General features: G+C 37.7%; 1 non-coding gene across 1 annotated transcript; it reads left to right on the forward strand.

Moving 5' to 3' along the window:
* Positions 1 to 2,582: 2,582 nt before the first annotated feature.
* LOC131223370 (small nucleolar RNA R71) lies at positions 2,583 to 2,689 on the forward strand. Its single transcript, XR_009160400.1, has one exon. It is a non-coding gene; the product is annotated as a small nucleolar RNA R71 (small nucleolar RNA).
* Positions 2,690 to 11,373: the final 8,684 nt, after the last annotated feature.

The raw sequence follows: 11,373 nt of genomic DNA on the forward strand, positions 1-11,373 counted from the left end.
ATCCAAATGGCATCCGTTTGAAAGCAAACGTGCCAAATGGACAAGTGAACGTGGTTTTCTCTTGGTCTTCCAGGGCTATCTCTATTTGGTTATATCCAGAATATCCATCAAGAAAACTATAGAAGGAGTGACCTGCTACCCTCTCTAAAACTTGATCAATGAATGGTAGAGGGAAATGGTCCTTCTTTGTGACTTGGTTCAATTTTCTATAGTCAATGCAAACACGCCAACCAGTGGAGACACCTGTTGGTATGAGTTCATTATTAGAATTCTGCACAATAGTTATTCTAGATTTCTTTGGGACTACTTGAGTTGGACTCACCCAAACACTATCGGATATTGGGTAGATGATTCCCACATCCAATAATTTGATCACCTTATTTTTGACAACTTCCATCATGTTTGGATTGAGACGCCTTTGAGGTTGTCTAATTGGTTTGGTGTCATCATCGACGTGGATCCGATGGGTGCATATGGAAGGGCTTATACCCTTGATGTCAGAAATGGTCCAGCCCAAGGCTCCTTTGTGGTCCCTTAGAACTTTCAACAATTTAATCTCTTGATCCTTCTCTAAAAATGAAGAGATCACCACAGGATAAGTTTTATTTTCACCTAAGTATACATACTTAAGCTCATTTGGTAGTGGTTTTAAATCAAGCTTTGGATCATTGGTTGGTGATGGCAGAGGTCGCAAGTCCTCGATAGATAGGATTTGAGTGCGCAGTCTCCATTGGTACATACCAATGTCCTGGGTGGTGGTGCTTTCATTATCATCAGAAATTTTAGCAAGCACTTTTTCTAAATCAGAATTTTTCAAGTCTCCAATGACTTGAATCAATTCTTCAGTCAAACTAGGTTCTAATTCCTCTTCTTCTATCAAGCAGTCCATGAAATTCAACTCATGGATCTCATTATTATCAATGGGGTGCTTACATAGATTGAAAATAATTAGCTCTGGAGTCATGTTACCAAAAGACAAGTTCATCATTCCATTCCTGCAATTTATGATTGCATTTGAAGTTACTAAGAATGGGCGGCCTAAAATGATGGGAACTTGAACGCTAGCATTTACACATGGTTCAGTGTCTAGTACAATAAAATCCACGGGGAAGTAAAATTTCTCCACTTGGACTAGCACGTCCTCTAAAATTTCCCTTGGTACCTTAATAGAGCGGTCAACGAGTTGGAGTGTAATCGTGGTTGGTTTAAGCTTGCCTAACACCATTTGTTTGTAAACCGAATAAGGTACTAAGTTGACACTTGCACCCAAATCTAACAAAGCATGTTCAATTTGAAAATTTCCAATAATACAAGGAATAGTAGGACTTCCCGGGTCTTTGTATTTAGGTATAACCCTTTGTTGAATGATAGCGCTCACTTTCTCAGTAAGGAAGACCTTTTTGTACACATTTAATTTCCTCTTTACAGTGCACAAGTCCTTGAGATATTTAGCATATGATGGAATTTGTCTAATGACATCAAGTAGAGGAATATTGATAGTAACCTTTTGGAGCACATCCAACACCTCTTGATATTTCATGGGGACAGTTGGATTCCGAAGTCTAGATGGGAACGGAACTGGAGGCTCATATGACTTAGTCTCTTTATCCTTTTGCTGTTGCGGCTCTTGAACCATAGCCGGTTCATCATTTTCTTGAGACAGTGGCTCATCCTCCGGTATTTCTACCGGTTGCATTATCTTATTATCGACCTCTTTTCCACTTCTCAAGGTAATGATGGCCTTAACTTATTCATGATGTAGCTCACTTGGATTTGAGTCTCCAATAAAATGTGTGTTTCTAGGGTTTGGCACAGGTTGAGAAGGAAGGGTGACTTTTTCCCTAGCATTTAGTTAAGTCTCAATCCTAGCCACAGCTGTCTTTAATTCCTGATTTTATTGGATTAGAGACTGATTCATTTGAGTTTGAGAGTTCATGAATGTGGTCAATGCATCCTCCACAGATGATCGCTTTGGCGGGGGCACATATGGTGCATTGTTAGGTGCCCCAAATAAGTTATTTTGTGGAGGCATTTGAGGTGCATTGGGCACATTAATTTATGGTCCATTCCTCCAACTAAGATTAGGATGGTTACGCCAATTTGGATTGTACGTGTTTTCCAATGGTTGCATAACTGACCTTTGGTAATTATTTATAGCATTTGCTTGATCATGCTCATGCGTGATATTTTGTACAACTGAGATTATTGGACAATCCTTTGTGTCATGGTCTGTACCACCACAAATGCTACAAAAATTACCTAAGGAAGTGTTTGCTTTAACCATATTAACTTTCCTAATTTCCAAGGCTTCGACCTTTCTAGCCAATGCAGCGAATTTTGCATTAAGGTCATCTTCCTCTCTTAGGATATACATTCCCGCTTTCTCTCTAGGAATGGGTCTAGTTTGGTCTGATTTAGCAGAGACATCCCATGTCTGAGTATTCTCTGTTAACATATCTAGAAAATCCCAAGCCTCATTATGATCTTTGTCAAGAAAGGTTCCACCACACATCATCTCTATGAACTGACGAGTATCCATGGTGAGCCCCTTTCGAAAAGCATCAATCACGTGCCATGGTTCATAACCATGATGTGGACAAGTAATTAGAATGTTTTTGAAGCGCTCCCAAGCTTGAAAAAATAGTTCATTCCCCTTTTGGGAGAATGACATGATTTCTTGTTTTAGTGCATTTGTTTTGTGCTCGGAAAAGAACTTTTTCAAAAACTCTCTACTTAAGGCTTGCCATGAAGTGAGGGTATTAGGTATTAGAGAGTTGAGCCATGCTTTGGTCCGATCCTTTAGAGAAAATGAGAATAACCTAAGCTTAAGTACATCCCTATTGCCATTGTTTACTTGTAACGTTGCAATTACTTCCTCAAAGTCCTTGAGGTGCAAGTAGGGGCTTTCAGAATCTAAGCCATGAAATTTAGGAATTAATTGAATCACACCTAGTTTAAAATCAATGTTCCCTGTGTGAGCAGGGAACACTATGCAAGATGGTAAAGTTAATCTCTCAGGGTGTAAATGTTCACGTAAAGTCCGTGGTTGGTTTAACACATTCCTATGAACTTCATTTTCATCCTCAAGAGGAGGATTATTTTGATTTATAGTCGGATCTGGCAGATTTGGATTTGGATTATCAACTGGGTTTGCCATGGAATCCAAGTGATGTTGAGTGCCTCTTCTAAGTGAATGATCAAGGCCTGGAACTAGTCCCCCTTCAGAGGAGAGTCGATTATTTTGATCCCTACTCCAACGGGACATAAACCATCCACACCACACAACAAATACCACTAATTCAAATAGCAAGTATGATACTTAAAATAAAAATAAAAACTTAAATCAACAACCCAGGTGGCAGAGCCGACCATGAGGGTTCAGTCCACAAAGCAAAATAAATCAACAACCCAGGTGGCAGAGCCGACCATGAGGGTTCAGTCCACAAATCAAAATAAATCAACAACCCAGGTGGCAGAGCCGACCATGAGGGTTCAGTCCACAAAAATAAATAAATAAATAATAAATAAATAAATAAAAGTAAAACTAATGCAGAAATAAAACTATGCTAATATGGAAAATAGATTCAGCGGATGATCTCTGTGATCAAACAGCAATTGTAAGACAACCATAGCACTTGGGTGATAAAATCCCAAGCAGGGCAACCTTATGTCATAGTTAGTGCTTGAAAGACCCAACTGAATTTATTTTCAAAAAAAGAAAAGAGAAAAAAATAATAAATAAATAAATAAAATCTACAGAAAATCTGGAGGGTTTAGAAGAAAACTTACCTTAGTTATCTTGCACAGATCTGATCTATCTCAGTCTCTCCCCGGCAACGGCGCCAAAAACTTGATTGCTTGCCTCCAAGTGCAGAGGTTCATAAGTAATATCCTATGAATACAGGGTTGATCCCACAGGGAGATGAATTGCGAGAAGGAAAAAAATCAAATGCAAAACAAACTAAGTAATAAAAACTAAACTGATGATTTGATTTTGGAATTTTTGAATGGATGTAATTCAACTGAATAAAAAACACCCAAGCTTCAAAGTTCCACACATAGGTTAATGTTCCAAAATCATGATGACTTGGATAACACAACTAGGATCTGAGCACTATGGTCAGCCTAATCGGAAAATAAAACACTTTAAATATTTTAATAAATGATATAAAAGATTAGAAAATAATGGATTTGCACCATTGACATATATCCTCAAGCGCCAGTGATTTTAAGTATTCAATATCTATAGGATAATGAATATCAAAGAAATATAACAGGTTAAGAACATCTCCTATCTAGGAAATCTGATTAATCTAGGGTAAGGCTATCCATCAATGTGGATCTCATATGATGGAAACATATGGATCTTACAAAAGGATAAAAAACAAAACCTAAATAATAGATAACATGCATACACCATTCTTCTCATCATTAAAACAATCAATCATCATAACTTAAAGAAATATTAAACCCATGTGCTTCCCTTCTGGCTTGGGCTAGAGGGAACTTAGAAAAACATAATTAAATTGCAGAAATAAAAAGCAACAAGAAAGAAAGAAGAAAAATTGCAAATAGAAAAGATCTAAAAGGAAAGAAACAACTTATAAAGCTTTAATAAAACTAAAAACTCTTTACAAAATCCTAAATATTGCTCTTGAATGCTTCTAATAATGTTTAAGAATGCCCTAGGAGGCTTTATTTATAAGTAGGGAACTCCAATTTTCATACAAAGTTGAAAACCCTAGAAAATGCCTCAAATATACGCATTTTCTCAAAATAGACTTCTCGCTGCATAGTTCGTTTAAAACAGACTTCCTGCTGCGCAGTTTTCCAAAATAAACTTCACAGCTTCAAAATATACTTTTTTAGGACGATTTCAGGATTCTTCACTTCAAATCTTCGATTCTTTTCATTCCTCGCTTGGTTTTCTTGGATCTTTGGCATGTGAATTCTTCAATCTTGATCTCCTAAGATCCATCCCTTGCCTTGGTGATTTTTTAGCATCAAATTCTTACTTTTTAACTCCCTTTTTCAATCCAAGCTCTTAAATTCACCTTGCAACACATACATGAGTAAAATAAAATATTAAGATGATTTATGTTCATAAAACCAAGATATAAAGGGGGAAAATTATGCAATATTTGAGTCTCAACACCCACTTGGACATAAAACACTCGCAGCCCTCAATCAAATTCGAAAACCTAATCCTAAGAAAGGAAAAGAAAATCTAGAAAGAAAGAGAGGGTTGGAAAGAAGCTACCAAATTGGAGTCCCTAAGTTAAAAACCTACAAAAGAAAACAAAACAAGTCAGTTTCTAAAAAGAATGTCTAAAATTAGAAAATCCTTAAAAAGAAAGATAAAAGTAAACTAGTTTCTAAAAGAAGAAATTCCTAAAAAAAAGTGAAATTTTCTAAAATAAATTAGGAAAGTCCTAAACTAGAAGTAAGTTACTAAAAGAGATCTGAAAAATAGAAAGTAGAGAAAGAGCTTACCATTAAAAATTTCTATCTTAAAAGCCTACAAAATAGGAAAGTTGGGTTAGTTTCTAAAAAGGGAAAAACTTTCTAAAATAAATGAAAGCCTAGAAATAGAAATTTTCTATAAAAAAAAATAATAAAAAGTTAGTTTCTAAAAAAGAAACCTATAATAAGAAAGTTTCTAAAACTAAAATCCTAATTCTAAAAATAGAAAAAGTAGAGAAGTTAGAAAGGGTTTACCAAATTAGAAGTTTATGTCGAGATCCTACAAAACAGGAAAACAGATTAGTTTCTAAAAACAGAAAAAATTCTAACCTAAAATTAGAAAATCTTAATCTTAAACTAATCATAAAACTAGTTAATCTTAGAAAAACATAACTTTTAATCCCCGGCAACGGCGCCAAAAAAACTTTTAATCCCCGGCAACGGCGCCAAAAACTTGTTCACTCCCCAAGTATAGGGTTGTGATGTAGTAATAAACTCGGTGAGACCGAGGTCGAATCCCAAGGAACTGAACCTTGTACGTAATCTGAAAATAACTAGAACTAGAACTAGAAAAAGATGAAATCTAAATCAGGTGGATTTGAGGAATAATGGTGAAATAGTAAACTAAAATATGTAAAATTCAAATGTAGGAAACTAGGGTGCCAAGGATCCACTTGTAGAGATCAGGGAGATCTACGCTTGATTCACGAACTCAACTGGACTTCGAGTCCCATCTTCATCCAGTTGGAAGATATAACCTTAAAATCAAATCTAAACATCTTTTGATCTAGTTTTAGAGAGATAAGATCGAAGTAAATTAGAATGGATTCCATCATAAAACCATGCCCATGAGACAAAGCAAACAACAGAATTAAACCAATCTACTTCAATCTGAGAGATGAATGAACAGTAGGAAGGGTTCCGTCATCTAACCATGCCCAGGAGACGATGGTGAACAACAGGACTTCCTAACTGCGTAATCACAATAATAGAAAGGGAATACTTAAACCCATCGCAGATCTATTGTAATTTTAGTCACAACAAACCATTAAAAACTAGAAATATTCCTATCATTCAAAATTAGAATCAACATAGTTCATGGCATGAATCAAAGTCGTAGAATCAGTCCCATCACGCCATAAGCTTCACCTCTCAGCCCTAGCTAAGAGGTTTAGCCTGACATGATTCGGCTAATCCTCCAAAAATTTAGAAAAATAAACAAATAAAAACATAAAACAAATCTCTCTCTCCTTCTTCTCTATCTCATTGGAAACTTACCAGCTTCGATCCCCCCCCCCCCCCCAACATTCTCTCTCTCTCTCTTTCTTATAGGCAGGGAAGACGATGGAGTTGGCAGAGAGTCGGTTGTTGAAGAACCGACTCAATGTTACGCTGCAACGTGCGGAGCTTACTGTTACATAGCGAACCCGGAAGGTAACTTGCGTTTGGCTCAGATTTTCGGGACAACGAATGCCCTTGGCTTCAAAATTTCTTCATGGTTGGGGTCTTGGCTAGCCTAGGCTCCACATGAATGGTTCAGATCATTCAACCGATCAAGGATGATGGGCCACAGCCATCCGAAATTTTCGGGCATGTTCGGACGCTGAAACAGGGCCTGCGAAAGAGCTTGTTGCACTGTGACGTTGGTGGGGGCCATGATCATCGACAGTTGAGAAATCCACACCGTCCATTGCATTATCCTCTAAATTTCGGTTAGGTAGGAATGATTTTGACTCAGATTTGGTGTGACCCACGGAAGAAATCATGCGACAATAGGTTTGGACGTTGTACAATAGTCTTATTGTGATTACTATGGCCGGCACGTGCGCGTGTATGGCTGACCATGGTCAGCATGGTTTTGACCATATCGAGACCCTCTACATTATGGACGGCTTGGATCGTTTGTATGGGCCATGATGGAGGCCCACTAACGATCAAATGACACCCCTGTTTCACGCCAACGAAAATGAAAATTTTCATTTCTAGATATGGTCGGTCAAACTGACTTTGACCAAACAGGCTGGTCCGGTGCACATCGAGTACCCCTGTACATGGTACACACACTATCTCAATTGGGGTCCACCGTGATGGTTTTGTGAAATCCAATTCATCCATTCATTTTGTCTCCTCATTTAAGGGGTTGAGACCAAATTGGAAGTATATCCAGATCTCAGGTGGGCCCCAATTTGCTGATTTATGGTCTGATTTGTCCGTTGGGCCACTTCCAGATGGATCCACTGGATGAAAATCGACGTGTACGGCTAATATATGGTCTTCAGGTTCTGTATAAAGTTTTGAACTGAACAGATGGTTGGAACTATGTGATCTTATATTCTGAGCCAATTTCGGACCACTTGAGCTTCAATTTCTCTATTTTCTTGAATCTCCAACGTGCAAATCTGTCGATCTTGATCTCCTAGGGTCCGTCCCTTGCCTTGGTGAATTCAGATTGTCAAATCCATACTTTTAGTATCTTTTTTCAATCCAAGTCCTAAATACACCTTGCATCACAAACACGATTAAATTGAGCCATTAAACAGTACCATGTTCGTAAATCCAGGCAATAACTGGGGTCTAATATGCAATATTTGACCCTCAACAGTTTATGAGCAGATACCCCGGCTAACAACATTGGGATGCAGTGAGATGGTTACTTCGATACATTTGAAGTACGAAGGACTACGTCTTACTTTTGAGAAGACAAGAGCATAGGTGGTTGGGCATGTGGATTCAGATCCAGCAGACATGCTTACCAAGATCGTTCCTTTAGAGAAGTTCAAGTTCTGTGTAACTTCTCTGGGCTTGGCGATGGTGTAAAAGGAAGACGGAGTATGCACGAGAAGCGTTGATAGAGCTATGATGCAAGGCAAAGATAAGAAAAGAGGTCGAGAAACTACACGTTTGAAGATTAAAGAAATGGTGGAGATTGTTGGTGACAAATGTCTTAAATCTGTCAAACAGGATCAATGTCATCAAGGAAATTCGGCCAGCCCAAGATAGTTCATCTGAAAATCCAGCAGCATATTCTTTTGAATTTATGGGAAGTTCGGTCAACCCAAGGTCAAGTTTGGCTAGCCTGAGCTCTGCTTAGGCCAGCCGAAGGTTATGCAATTTGTGCGCAGGCTGCGTAAAATTGAGGCGGTTTCCGGATTATTACAAGTCAGTGTGAAAGTGGGGTTTCATAAACTATAAATAGGAGTTCCTAGGGCCATTCTAAAGGGTGCTAAAGCTTTCTAAAAGTATTCTAAGGGTTTCTAGAAGGAGTTCTAGGGTTTCAAAGGGTGTAGCAAGGGTGAGATTCGAGGTTGTTCGAATCAAGTAAGTCTTCTCTCTTTGAAATTTATGCTTTCATAGTGGATTTTTATCGCTTTGTGCCGTGGTTTTTTTCTCGAAAGGGTTTTCCACGTTAAATCTGTGTGTTCTCTTGTGTTTGCTTGGTGCTATTGGATTGCTATCTTAGATCCATATCTGTGTGATTTCATAGTAGAAATCCCAACAGAATGAAGAAATCTATAATTGATGGAAATCCATCATTAAAGAACCTTGTCTTCCTCACAAACAACTAACACCATACGATCTTTATAACCTTTGATTCAGGAATTGAAACTATCCATTAAGTGGGCCACACTATCATCTTTTAGACATCAAAATCCAACCCAAACTAAACACGAGGAATCCAAAATTAAATCTTTCCCACACAAAAATCACGTGCAACCTGCTTTCCGTGTCGACTCGAAGCTGAGTCATTACGAAGACCTTCCAAAAAGAGCTATGAGCTCTATATAATCCCCTCTCATCATAGGAAACAACCCATAGCAAATGAGAGAGAGAAAAGAAGGATAAGTCATTGGTGAATCGACTCAGTCAACCCTATTGAGTTCCAAGGCCAAGTCAAGCCTGATTTAGATTGAATCCATCCCAACATCGCTAGGATACCTTGCTGAGAAGCCGAAAAACCCATCAAGTTTGAGTTTAAAGTGGTTTTAAACCAAGTTGAGTTGACTCAATGAGTTAACCCATTGAGTCAGAATCGAGTCCGAGTCAGGAAGAGTCTAGATCTAAGAGGTGAGTTTTCTCATACCTTTTATCACCATTGTAATCTTGTATTTTCCTATTCAATGTCAATTTTATTGAATTACTAATAAATGTTTTATGTTAAGTTTGAGATTATGTTTGATTAGTCTAATGAATATGGAAATTAAATTCATGTTTTACATTATGAAAATTCATGTTTACAAATATTATAGTTTTAATTGTAACTATGTATAAGGACTCGTAGTTTTGTGTTAGATTTTTGAAAATTATTTTCCAAATGATGTACTTAGGAGGGAGTTCTTTCCAAGTGGAGGTGACTAATACAAGACCTACCACAAATCATTCTTAGCACAACTATACCAAAAACAGACCAAACGAAAGCAGTAGTCCATTAGAACTAAACTCAGTCCTATATAAGGCATAATGTAATTAAGTTTCAGGCGTGTTTGGTTCAAAGAAATTCATTCTAGATATGGAAAAATTATCGTTTAAAGTGTTGACCATAAAACAATCGTAATTTTTTATTTGGGCATCGTCACGAAATGTAAAACCTATCAATCTTTATGTAATGGTGGTTACAAGGTCAACTGATATGCTATGCAGGTCGCAAATGTTCATCTTGAGAGTCAAAATCAAGATTTTAGAAGAAAAATTATGGTGATTTTTATTTTTTAATGTATTTTTCTATTCTTGTAGTTTTAGAATTTTTATCTTTTTTTAGAAATTGCTTGTAATAATACTGGGAATGCTCTGGTAAGATTTATTTGTTGTTTTTATTTTTGACAAATTTAATCTTTTAGGAGATTTTTTGCTATTTTAAATAATTTTGAATTAGGATTTTAAGTCTACCATAAGTGATGTAATCTACCAATATTAGATTATCGATTCAAGATTTTGTCTACCTGAAGAAGACAGTGATCTTTCTCATTATTATTTCTCACTCTTCCCTGCGTCAATGGTCTTTAATACGAAGAGTCAATAATTTACAGAGAAAAAAAAGTCTAATCAACAACATGATCCCTTGTTTCTTACGACCTTCATGGATGCTCATGGTTCTAAGGAATCACTTTTGTTATGCAATTATAATCATCCCATAGCAGTGGCTTGGAAGATGGCTGCATAGAATAAATTAAGGCCAAAGATGGATTAGATCATCCCATCAATGTGATTTTTCATGCATGGTTTCCTTTAGAGGATCACTTCCTGTTAGCCACATTGACCCGAAGGGCTTTCTGTCCCCTTGATCAAGTGGCTGCTGTTTGCAAAAAAACAGGGTGTGGGCCAAACAAGCACAAAATGTTCCGTACTCCCTTTGAAGGAGAGTCCTCTCCCTCGCCCCCATCGGAGTTTAATTTTCTTAGATCACGTGGGACTGAGTACGGTTAGAGAAAGATCGGCACCCCTTTAATTTTCTTTGTAGGCTATAGTGTCCTTATGATAGGCGGCCCGAAACATTTTTTTTGGGCCCGAATGTTCCAATCTGTACAGCCCCTTTGTGAATAAAATTCGCATTTTCCAAAAAAAAAAAAGACAGATAATGCGACCAGTGGACGGCTAAACAAAATTCCTTGACTGAATATGTTTCGAACACTGACCAATTATATTAGCAAATGGCCTGAGTTTTGGGCCAGGGAACCTGATCTGCATCTGATGGACAGGTATCATCTTGCACACAGATGATAGCTTGCCACTATTTGGACTAGTGGGCTAAGCCAGACGCAAGCGTGTTTACCAAAGCTAGCGACTGATTGGACAGCTTTTGAGGATTACAATTTGGGTGGCTAGGAACTACGTTCAACCAGGACACGGATTGCGTCCTACCCCTGCCCCTAGCGACGAAGGGGCAGTTCTGTGGGTGTGCCCACTGTGATGTAT

Source organism: Magnolia sinica, chromosome 1, assembly GCF_029962835.1.
Source record: "Magnolia sinica isolate HGM2019 chromosome 1, MsV1, whole genome shotgun sequence".
Lineage (NCBI taxonomy): Eukaryota > Viridiplantae > Streptophyta > Magnoliopsida > Magnoliales > Magnoliaceae > Magnolia > Magnolia sinica.